General features: G+C 42.0%; 1 protein-coding gene across 1 annotated transcript in view; it reads left to right on the forward strand.

Annotated features, from left to right (window-relative positions):
- The first annotated feature begins 2,622 nt into the window (after positions 1-2,622).
- The window catches only part of KDM4C (lysine demethylase 4C), a 282,851-nt gene continuing 272,652 nt past the window's right edge, over positions 2,623-12,821 (forward strand). The window contains exon 1 of the mRNA XM_075278892.1: positions 2,623-2,790. The gene's annotated coding sequence lies outside the window, so the exon portion shown is untranslated. The remainder of the gene's footprint in view (positions 2,791-12,821) is intronic.

Raw genomic sequence — 12,821 nt, forward strand, 5'->3', positions numbered from 1 at the left:
CCACCCTATCATAGTTACCTGTCTTCCTGTCATGGAAGTCACTTTCTTCTGTGCCGCTTTCTCCTCTTTGCTTGACTTCTGACCATGCCTGCGCAACAGAGCCATTCTATTACCTATGCATGGGAGGCCTTTTTTGTGAAAATCTATTAGGTAGTACAAAGGTGGTTATCTGAATTGTGTGTGGGCCTAAAAGAAGGGGGTTGTTACTGTTTTGGGGGCAGAAAGGAGGTGTTATTAAAGGGGATTCCACTGGAAATATGATGGCATTAATATATCAGCATTTGGGGTCCTGTTTTTAATTTCGCCCAGGGCCACAGTTTGTCTAAAACTGTCCCTATTCAGGAAAAATTGTGTAATAAAATGTGGTGTTTTTTTCTTTAACCCCTTCTAAAAATTAAAAATATAGTGCTTAATGGGCATATTGGGAATGCTAATAGAATCTTTGAAATAGCTGTGAGGTCAAAATACTCACTATACCCCTTGATAAATTCTATAAGGGGTGTAGTTTCCAAAATGGGGTAATTTTTTTGGGGGGCAGTTTCCATTATACTAGTACTTTAGAGGCTCTGCAAATGTAATATAGTACCTGAAAACTAATACAGAAAAATCTGCTCTCCAAAAGCCAATAGCGTTCTTTTCACTCCAAATCCTACCATGCACCTATCACGTATGGGGTACTGCCATGTTCAGGAGCAATTGTTTAAAGGGATCCTATCATTAAAACGCAATTTTTTGTGACTAACACGTAGGAATAGCCTCAATGCTGCGAGAGAACTCTCCAGCACCGCCTCCATCTTCTTCCGGAACGGCCTCTTCACGCGTCTTCTTCCGGCGCTGGTGGTCAAACTACTAAGCCTCGGGCAGAACCGTCTGTGCATGCCCGCGGCCACAAGAAAAATGGCCACTTACACAGTAAGTAGAAAACCAGGATTTCTACCGCCACGGAGAAGACATCTAAAGGTAGGAGAAGAATAGCCTTTCTTAAGGCTATTCCTATGTGTTAGTCACAAAAAATTGCGTTTTAATGATAGGATCCCTTTAACAAACTGTGAGGTGCTTTTTCTTCTTTAACCCCATGTGAAAATGAAAACTTTTGGGATAAAGTGAAGTTTTGGTAATTTTTCATTTACACATCCTGCTGTTAATAAAATCTGTGAAACAGCCGTGTATCCAAACATCAGTTTACACTCTCATGTGGGGTATTTCTGTGCTCGGGAGAAATTGTTTAACAAACTGTGAGATGCATTTTCTCTGTTAACCTCTTGTGAATGTGTTAATTTTGGGGCTAAATGAATGTATTAGTGAAAAAAATTAGATGCCTGAATTTCACTTCCATATTGTTTGAATTACCATGAAATGCGTTGTACAGTGCTGTGAAATATGTTGACACTATGTAAATAAAATATAGTATTATCCTCCTACTAATTGTGAAAGTTTGTGTGTTTGTTCCTCAATCACGCAAAAACGGCTGAGAATCGGATTTGAATGAAATTTGGCACATAGATTGTAACCTCGATTAAAACATAGGCTACTTTTTATCCCGGTAAATGACATGGCTTCACGACTGTTATGAATTTATGTTCACATACTATATTACACTGCTCTTGCAGCAGTCTTATCTCAGGTCCCAGGGCTGTTATCTCTCTGTGTAAACACTCAGCTAACCCTCAGTGATTTGTGTTCATGCATTTGCATATTATCTGATCTGTTCCAGGCACTGCTGACAAACTGACATGGTCAAACACCTTTAATCCAAATTGGCAGTTTGGCAATTTTCAACATGCCTGGAAAAAGATGAAGGTAGCCAGAAGTCACAGAGTTCTTCTCAAGCGGAGCTGAGGGGGATCATCGATGCCAACAACACATGCATTATATGACATCGCAGTGAGGTGCTGAGATACCGGAGCAATCAAAGGCACAGTGCGAGGACAAGCTCAGAAGCAGGCCAGCTTGACAGCTGTCTAAACGCTGGAGCAGGCGGATCATCAACACCAACAACACGCTCATTATACGGCGTCCCAGCGAGCTGCTGACATGCTGGAACAATCACAGGCACAGTGTGAGGAACGAGGTCAGCAGAAGGACAGCTTGAGAGCTGCTGAAATGTCGGAGCAGGCGAACCATAAACGGCTGCAATTTGTTGAATATAGGTGGATCATTGATTCCAACAATCTGCAGATGAAGTCGGGGGCAGAGGCTAGTATTATATTACCACTAACATGAAGTACAATGTGTCATAAAAACATCTAAAAATCACTTGTGTAAGTTATGGCGTTCCAATGTTATTGTCATATAAAGAGACATCTCACTTTTGAAAAATGAGGTCGAGTCCATGACACACTTCTAGGCTTTGTCCATAAGGGGTTAATAGAAAGCAGCTAATCGTGAGTGCACGCTACAAAGCCAGGAATCTCTTTGGACAACAGTTACCAAACAGATAATAAGTGTCAATAATTCATCCGTACACTGGCATACATGTTGTTACTGCCATTATGTAACGCTCTTGTCAGTCACATCTAGCATACTGTTGTGTAACCCTCTCTACCTACACAGCTCGCTCCAGTCAGTGAACGCGCCTCGGGCACCCGCACGTTGCTTGCAGCACCGCCTCCCTTCACACAGTTAACTCCCTGTAATCCGGCACATCTTGACGTCACGCACACGACGTCATCAACCTCAGCCGAGACAGCCGTGGTAGCAAGGAGCTGCGAAGCGACCGACTTGTTGCGGTAGCTTATGCGAGTACTGAGTGTCGAAGAGGCGATACAACCTGCCGGGAAGAGCGGATATGTGAGTGTTTCTTATAAGGGACAGTGGTGTGTGACTGTATGTGTACTGTGAGGGAAGCCCTGACATCTGCCTGCTCTATAAGCAATGGTGTGGACAGCTCCTTCCTATATGTCTTGTGTATGAGCGGAGGAGGCCGTGTGGGGCAGGTGCTCCGGGGCTTCAGCTGACTGTTTATTTACTATCTCCACATAATGACATGGGGGAGACTGCACAGGTGGAGCCTCAGCCCTGCTTCAGCCATGTTTGGTGTGGGCAGGAAGCGAAGTTTTACTTCAGTTTTGTGAAACGTGCTTATGTAAATAAACAGCATGTAGAGATCCTTGACTGCTGTATGTGTGACACATTGTAGCAGTGCAGAGTAATAAGAGGTTAATATTTGGAAAGCCCAGCATTTTACAGCAATAACCCTGCATGGTGACATTTGTGACTCCTGTCAGTGCCCATTGTAGGTTAAACCCTGTGTGGGTGTCTCTTCCGTAACGTTTCTATCTGTTGTAGCGCAACTTCACCAACTATTCCTGTTCTGATTTTTATTTGTGATGTGTCATATTTCATCTGGAGTGTTTTTGTTCTGCTTTTTATGTCACTACACATGCTCTTATACTGCAGCTGGCTGAGAGTGGGTGTGTTGAAACTGTTTTGACAAAAATATGCTTAGTGTGGATGGTAACGTTATTAACAATTGTACTCAGTGTCATGTGATTTGTTTAATGGATGTTGTAGTATTATTATTATTATTGTTCTAATAATAGTATTACATAATTATTAGTACAAACCACAATAAATGGAAGCCAACCTATTTACAATCTATAAGGGACGAAGCGGGAAAGGATGAGTTTTTCTTGTATTTTTGTGGTGGCAGAAGATTTACTGTAGGCTTCCTAAAGACTATTTATACTTCTACCTTTTTGCTTAATCTACTCCTGGCTTTGGCTAGGAAAAATGCAGCAAAATCTGCAACAAAAAAAAGCTGTGTTTCCCAAACGTGGGGCCTCAGCCTAAGAAGGACGGTCCACATTATTAAGGAGGTTGTCCAGGCAAAAATGTTCAATACTTTTAAATCAACTGGAGGCTTTGAAAAAAAATAAATCATACTCATCTGTACCAGTTGCTCTGTTGTTTACTGATACATTTCGATCCTTCTGTTGAACTGATCTCTTCTGGAGTTCCACTGAAGCTGCTGATTGGCCTCAGCTAATGAAATGCAATATCACTTCCTGTGACATCACGGGTCTCTTCCTGAAGCCTCGGATTGGCATCAGCGGAACTCCGGAAGAGACCCAGGAAAAGCCACCGGAGCAGAAAAACTGGGAGGACATCAGGGATAGGGGAGTATGCTCTCAGGGCATTTTCGTTTTTCATGTTTGACTCCTTCCACCCCCACCCCCCCCTTTCCTTTTTTCCAAACCCCATAACCTTTTTATTTATCCACCCTCAAAGCCATATGAGGGTTTAATGTTTGCGGGACAAATTTTTCTTCATAATGCTACCATTTATTATTCTGGACACTGTACTGGGAAGCTGGAAAAAAAAAACAGAATGTGGTGGATATGACGAGTGCATTTGTGCAACTTTCTTATGGGCTTTGTTTTTACGGTGTTCACTGTGAAGCCAAAATTCTGGGGATACCAAATTTCTATTTATTTATTTTTTTTAAATGCATTAACAAAAATCCCAAACTGTGCAAATAAGAATTTTTTTTTTTCTAAAAGTCGCCATTTTCTGACACCATAGAGTATAGAGCGTTTTTTTTTTTTTTTTTTGTGGGACCAGGTGTACTTAGTTATACCATTTTGGGGAATGCTTTTATCACGTTTTATATTTAAATTTTTATCATGGGCAAAATAGTGAAAAAATGATGGTTCAGCACTTGTTTTCTTTTTTTCCCCCCGCTATGGCGTTTACCATACAGGCAAAATATTTTTACAGAGTTGTAGACCGTGCATATTTGGACACAGTATATGTGTTTCACAGTATTTTCATATGCATTCTAGGGACATGGAAAGGGAGGGGTATATATATTTATTAGACCCCCTAGGGGGTCTTGAACCCAGGGGGTCTGATCACTAGTGCAATACATTACAAAAAAAAGGCATTTCTACTGCAGGCTGCATAGAGCAACCTGAAATAGAAAGATACTAAAGACGAGCCATCACAAGACTCCTGGCTGTCATAGTAACGGGATGCCGGTCCCGGAGCTTGCTCGCATCGCTGGTAAAATGGCGCCACGGTCAGCTTTGACCAAAGTACTGTCATAGGGGCCGTTCCGTACTGCCCAGCGATGATGCTAAGCTGTGATGAACACCCTCAGTACTAGTCTATGGATGAGTACTATCAGGAATGGGGAGGGGGCATTCTTCACCATCATGGCTGGGTGGTATGAATTGCCCACTCTGACAGTACAGGGCTATGGGCAATTACTGTCAGGAGGGCCGACAGTAGTGGGTGGGATAGTAATGGAGTGATAGAGTGGGGGGGGGTCAATGAAAGGGAGGTAATGTGGAAGGTAAACACGAGGAGCTCACATGGACACCCAGAAATCACTCAAAACACTGCTAAAGGTGTGTGGGTGCACTTATTAACTTATATTATATATATATATATATATTCGAGTATAAGCCGAGTTTTTCAGCACGGCATTATTTTTATTTATTTATTTTTTTTGGGGGGGTGTCTATGACCAGCCGCAATAGTAGTGTATAGAATCTCCCATAAAATAGTGAGGAAAAAAAAAGCTAGAAAAAAATAAAGTAAATACAAGTTCTAAATCCCTCCTTTCCCTAGAATACATATAAAAGTAGAAAATGACTGTGAAACACAAACACATTAGGTATCCCTGTGTCTGAAAGTGCCCGGTCTATTGAATATAAGGGATCTGCAGTGCTCCTGTTCTGTCCGGAAGGGGTTAATAGGACCACTGCAGACACCCTATATTCAGCCAGACTGAATTCCAAGTGGGGGAAAAAAAAAACTTAGTCCTCAAGCTCAGGGAAGGGGCAGACAGACAACCAAAACACCCCCTCCCCTTCCCCAGTACCCAGCAACTACTGCACCCAAAAACTCCGACCATTTTAATTTTTGAAATTTTCCAGTAGCAGCTGCATTCCCCCCCCCCCAGGCTTATACTCGAGTCAATAAGTTTTCCCAGTTTTTTGTGGTAAAATTAGGGGCCTCAGCTTATATTCGGGTCGGCTTATACTCGAGTATATACGGTGTGTGTATATATATATATATATATATATTTGCCTTATACATACATATATATATTTTTGCCTGGAAAACTTCTTTAAGGCATGTGTAAATGAAGTGTATCTTTATATTGACTCGCTCATCTTCACAAGCAATTATTGTATCACTTTCCCATGTGGTTAATCACTTTGGGAATACATTTTGCATCAAGTTACAAAATACGATGCCATTAATATTTATTTTTAAAACACAGACTTTAGGTCTAACCAGCCACTGGGGTATTCAGATGCTGTCATTTGAGCTATTTCTGCTGGTCATGACAGCTGTAAATTTTTATCAGTTGAATGCTATAGCATGTGTTTACCTTAAAAACACATCAAAAGCGCATTTGAGAAGTGCATGTAAAAGAAAACGTGTTATGCTTTTCTGAATTTGAATGTTAGAAGGATTTCTAAGACCCAAGATCAATTACCTATTGTTATGGTCCACAAAAATGCCGCTCCTCAACACTGAAAATGCAACACCAAGTAGGACAGGCAGTATGGTTATACAAATCGAGATGGTAGCATCATCTGTAGATCTCTGCAACACATGCTATCTCTCCAATCATCTAGCTCCAATATGTGGCATGTGCAACTGACATGAAAGCAAATTTTTTTTTAGCCAAATGAAAATGATTAATGACCTTAAAGGGATTCTACCACTGAATTGCTTTTTTTTTTTTTTTTTTTTTTTTCTTTGCTTTAGACGTCGGAATAGCCTTTAGAAAGAACGCGGCGCCGTTCCTTAGAAATACCGGTTTTAACTGGTATGCAAATTAGTTCTCCGCAGCAATGGATGCGGGCCCCAGCGCTGAAACGTGAGAAGCCGCTCCCTTCTCTGTTGTCTAACTTCTTCGTCAGCTCTGACGCCTGCGCAGTCTTGCCTTGTGGCTTTGAAAATATGGCCGCCAGAGAGCTCTCTCCAGTAACGCCTCCATTTTCAACTGAAACCCCGCCTCTTCTGTCTTCTGTGTCGGTCGAACCTCCGATGCTTGTGCAGTACACTCCTGTATTGAACTACAGGAGCGTACTGCGCAGGTGTCGGAGGTTGGACCGAGACAGAAGACAGAAGAGGCGGGGTTGTAGTTGAAAATGGAGGCGTCGCTGGAGAGAGCTCTTTGGCAGCAGTGAGGACGCCCCCATCGCCGTTTGAGCACTGGGGCCCGCCCCCATTGCTGCGGAGAACTCTTTTGCATACCGGTTAAAACCGGTATTTCTAAGGATCGGTGCTGTGGAGACCACGTCTAAAGGTAAGAGACGAATAGCCTTTCTAAAGGCTATTCTGACGTCTAAAGCAAAAAAAAGAAAAAAAATTTAGTGGTAGAATCCCTTTAAAAATTGTATCAACTTGCGTGAAACAGTTATGCAATATGTCCTGGTTGCTAACATGCCAGTTATTGCCGCATGTTGCAAAATGAGAGGGACAGAATCCTGCATCTGAGAGACCATGATCTATCATTCTGCATATTGCTTCACGCCTAGGCCAAGATGTCAGCACTCTTCAACATTGTGTGTCCTGGTGGTTGGAAGAACGATGCTAGAATGACAGCAAGCACTGCATTCAGGCAAACCTCTGCATGTCCAATCTTATTGGAAGAATGGCGAATAGTGACTCTTTCTATACTACAAGTGATATTGGACATCACATCCCAAGTCTTGGATTGCAAACCACGTCGATATATACCGTCAACAGACGTCTGTCTCGTGACATCCGCCAGTCACGTGCAAACATTTATCTACAAGTGTGCCAGTACTTTCACGCCATCACTCTCAAAGGCTCATGTGGTGCACAAAAAGACTTCAATGGAGATCTGTCCTTTTCTATGTGGAGTCCTGCTTTTGTCTCTGATGCAGTAATGGACAGAAATTAGTTTGGAAGCCATGAGGGCAGCCCCATAAACTAAGATAAGAAGATAAGATATTCCTTTAATAGTCCCACAATGGGGAAATTTCAGTGATACAGTTTCATAGATGGTACAGTAGTATATAACAAGAGAGAAACACATAGAAGATCATGGCAGATAGAGAAATCCTAGGAATCATAGCAACTAAAAAAGAAAGAAACACAGACACACTGCAGGATCATTTAGTTCTCTGTGCAGATTGATGTTAATAATAATTATAATAATAATAATAATACAGCCGACTTGGTTGGAGGACACGAGGAGGGGTCACAGCATGTGGATATAACAAGCAGAAATTTTTGCAGAGGTGGGGGACATATGCAGCTATCATGATAACATGTGGTAGTTCCTTTGGTAGGTGGTGAGATCTCATGCTCACAGCTGATAGTTCGGTATCTTGCATCAGCACTATTGTCCTTTTAACCACAAAAAATGCCCCAAATGTCCTTCATCACAAGCCATCCTCCTCACCACAGTGTTCTACTGCCCCAAGGAAGTCAGAGACCATCCAGGTATACATGGTGCTGCTCTCTTGCCAAGCTTCCATAACTCCTGGGGTAGGTGGGTGATGGTAGGTTCCCAGGTTGTAATAGTGTCCCACGTGTCCACAGTAATAGAAAGAAATACCAGTCAACTGTAGCATCTTCACACATCAGCAATTGACGCCAGAAATCATCTCCTTGAACGAAGAAGTCCGCATTTCCATGTAGGTTTCTCTTCCATGCCGCATGTTGAGCCATGCTGTCCTAGCTGGGGGATGGTAACAGGCACATGTGGAAACCAGCTGAACCAGGTCTTGAGTCCATGCTTTACAATGGAAACAAAAAGGAACAAAAAAAACTCCACAGGGTCTTCCATTCGATTTATAGTTGCTAAATTCATAGTGCTAGATTGCTTGGTCACCGGATTCTTGAAGATACAGAGAAAAAGAGTGAAAAAGGAAAGAAAAGTTTGCTCCCAGCTTGGAGCACTGCATCAAGGCAGCCAGCCTCTCAGGGGGCGGCGCCTAAAAAAACAAAACAAAAAAAAAAACTAGCTCTAATGCTTGCGTTTTGTTGTGTAATCTGCTGTAGCTGGGACTGTCTAGTCTTGATTTCAGGTACACGAACAGCTTTCTGTTGCAGTGATTTGTTTGTGGAATCACTAATAAGGCCATTTGTGTCCCAGGAGCTAGTTTTCAGCAGGACAACACCAGGGCCTGTGTTTGTGCTACTGTAAGGAGCCAGGCTAAATGTATTACTGTGGCTGCACAATCTCCAGAATTGTCTTTCATCGAGCACATACAAAAGGGAGCTGCCAGCAGCCAGTTTTGACGGTTTTCATTCCCAAGTGCATTAAGTTTGGCATAACATTCCTCAGACAACCATTAATGCCTTGGTATCCAATGAGTGAGGTTATGTACTTATTTAGTTGAGCAATGCTCATGCTCCATACTAAATTAATGACAATGTTTTGAATATTTTCTTTACGTTTTTGTCTTTTTCATATAGGTAGCGTTTTTATTTATCCTGTGATTTTCATAACTCTAATACTTTTACTTCTTGGTGTTGCAATTACAATCCTAAGAAGTCGGCGAAAGGTGTTGTGTGTGTGTGTGTGTGTGTTTTTTTGTTTTTTTTTTGCTCAGACTGAGAATGTAGCAGTAGTAGATGCATCCCTACTTCGTTCATTTTACTGGAAGGGCTGGGAATACCCAAGTTCTATACTTCAACCATTTATGATGCTCTCATTGAAATTAATAGAGTGGGGCATGTCTGCATTCACTGCAACATTCTCACACTGTCAGGAGCACCACTACAACAGAAAGATAAAAGAAGATCCTCCTACCTACAGTACCAATTTAGAATGCCTCCAGATTAAAGCATTCAGCCTCCATACTCTAGCTAAATTGTTCCTGGGTAAGCAACCTGTGGACTCTTGGTGACTATGTCACGACAGGTCTCTCAGCCTACTGGGATTGCATTGATAGTGCAGGAATCTCTGCTTTGTTCTAGTGTAGACAAATGCGCCTCAACAGCCCTGTAATAGACGTTTGGTAACATGTGCAGTATACTGCATTGTATTGTGTAGGGAATTCGGTGATCATGTACTGTAGTACCATTGTCGAGCTGAGAAGAATTTAAAAAAAATCTAAGTGTTACACTTTTTTACCTTTTTATGACCTTTATATTTGACCTTTTGGCCAAGCTTTTTTTTTTTTTCTTTTGTCTCCTTTCAAGACACATGACTTTTTATTTTCCCACTAGCCTCTGCACGCGACTTTGTCTGCAGGTTGTTGGCATCGATGATCCGCCTATATTCAGCAAATTGCTGCTGTCGATGGGTTGTCTGCTCCAGCGTTTCGGCAGCTCTTAAGCTGTCTTGCTGCTGAATTTGTTTCTCATGCTGTACCTGTGATTGTTCCGGCATGACAGCAGCTTGCTGGGATGCCATATAATGAGCGTATTGTTGGTGTTGATGATCGCCTGCTCCGGCGTTTCGACAGTTGTCAAGCTGGCCTGCCGCTGAACTCGTTCCTCACGCTGTGCCCATGATTGTTTCAGCAGCTTGCTGGGATGCCATATAATGAGTGTGTTGTTGGCGATGATGATCTCCCTCAGCTCCACTTGGGGAGAACTCTGTGACTTCTGGCTACCTTCATAGCTATCATTGTTTGCAATAAATGAGATTTTCTTTTTCCACGCAAACTGCCAATTTGGATTGAAGGTGTTTGCCCATGTCAGTTTGTTGCCTGGAGCAGATCAGATAATATGCAAATGCATGTAGACAATCCACGAGGGTAAGCGTTTGTTTACACAGAGAGAGAACAGCCCTGGCTTTATCAAAAGCTGAGATAAGAGCATTGTATGTGAGCATAAATTCATAACCGTTGTGAAGCCATGTCATTTACCGGGATAGAAAGTTTGCCACCCCCTGAGAGGCTGGCTGCCTTGATGCAGTGCTCCAAGCTGGGAGCAAACTTTTCTTTCCTTTTTCACTCTTTTTTTCTCTGTATCTTCAAGAATCCGGTAACCAAGCAATCTAGCACTATGAATTTAGCAACTATAAATCGAATGGAAGACCCTGTGGAGTTTTTTTTTTTTTTTGTTCCTTTTGTTTCCATTGTAAAGCATGGACTCAAGACCTGGTTCAGCTGGTTTCCACATGTGCCTGTTACCATCCCCCCAGCTAGGACAGCATGGCTCAACATGCGGCATGGAAGAGAAACCTACATGGAAATGCGGACTTCTTCGTTCAAGGAGATGATTTCTGGCGTCAATTGCTGATGTGTGAAGATGCTACAGCTGACTGGTATTTCTTTCTATTACTGTGGACACGTGGGACACTGTTACAGCTTGGGAACCATCACCCACCTACCCCAGGAGTTATGGAAGCTTGGCAAGAGAGCAGCACCATGTATACCTGGATGGTCTCTGACTTCCTTGGGGCAGTAGAACACTGTGGTAAGGAGGAGGAGGACGGCTTGTGATGAAGGACATTTCGGGCATTTTTTTGTGGTTAAAAGGACAATAGTGCTGATGCAAGATACCGAACTATCAGCTGTGAGCAGGAGATCTCACCACCTACCAAAGGAACTACCACATGTTATCATGATATGTCCCCCACCTCTGCAAAAATTTCTGCTTGTTATATCCACATGCTGTGACCCCCCCTCCTCGTGTCCTACAACCAAGTCGGCTGTATTATTATTATTATTATAATTATTATTATTAACATCAATCTGCACAGAGAACTAAATGATCCTGCAGTGTGTCTGTTTTTCTTTTTTAGTTGCTATGATTCCTAGGATTTCTCTATCTGTCATGAGCTTCTATGTGTCTCTCTCTTGTTATATACTACTGTACCATCTATGAAACTGTATCACTGAAATTTCCCCATTGTGGGACTATTAAAGGAATATCTTATCTTATCTTATGTTTTAATCGAGGTTACAGACTATCTATGTGACAAGTTTCATTCAAATCCGTTCAGCCGTTTTTGCGTGATTGAGGAACAAACACACAAACATCCAAACACAAAATTTCACATCCTAGTAGGATTGATGTAACTATATGCCTGTCTGTTTTATCTGGACAAGTTGTATTGAAAACTTTAATAACCTTTTCTGTGAAGGATGGGGGGAAACAGCAAGTCCATTATTTTTCTGGTAAAGATTTGCTGCGTGTTACATTTGCACCAGAGTCATGGTGTTGCAGTGTCCGCTTGAAATTGGCGGTCAAAAAAGTCCTTTACACACTACTTTTTCGTCTGCCTCTTTTAGTTTTAAAACAACAACCCACCCAGTAGTGTTTTACCTTTATTCTACATGTTGGTAAGAATGCAGTGATTCTAAATATGTAAAGGTATTTTATGTTTTTGCAACTATTGCTCAATAAAACCCCCTTTTTAATAATTTCTGTGATCAGTGGTTTTTAAAAGCAGGGGTCAGACATCTGCTTCAAGTTTGAAGCGCTCCTTGAGTGGCACTTCTGCTAAACAGGTTATGTCATGTCACGCCCTTCGTCACATGGCCTGTTTGTAGCTCCACCCATTCTCTTAAACTGCAAGCACAGCTGCTATACAGGTGTTCGACGCTGTGCTTGGCAAGTAATGAAGAGGATGCTGCCTCTTCAAACAGCAGATTGGTGGGGTCTTGTGTATTGGATCCCTGACAATCTTCAACAGGTGAGCAAATCCAAGGATAGATAATCAATTAAAGGGAGCCAACACACACACACACGTTACAATTATAAACAATATACCTTTGTTATGTATGTTGTTTTTTGTAGATTTAGAGTAAAATGACTTTTAGGCAAATGAGGCACTAGGAACACTAATGGTGGGACTTGGAACGCTACTTTTGTCACTCGAACTTCTATCATCTTCTGTCTACACCACCCTTTAGAGAGGAAGTTGA

This window comes from Leptodactylus fuscus, chromosome 1 (genome assembly GCF_031893055.1).
Source record: "Leptodactylus fuscus isolate aLepFus1 chromosome 1, aLepFus1.hap2, whole genome shotgun sequence".
NCBI classification, from domain to species: Eukaryota; Metazoa; Chordata; class Amphibia; order Anura; family Leptodactylidae; genus Leptodactylus; species Leptodactylus fuscus.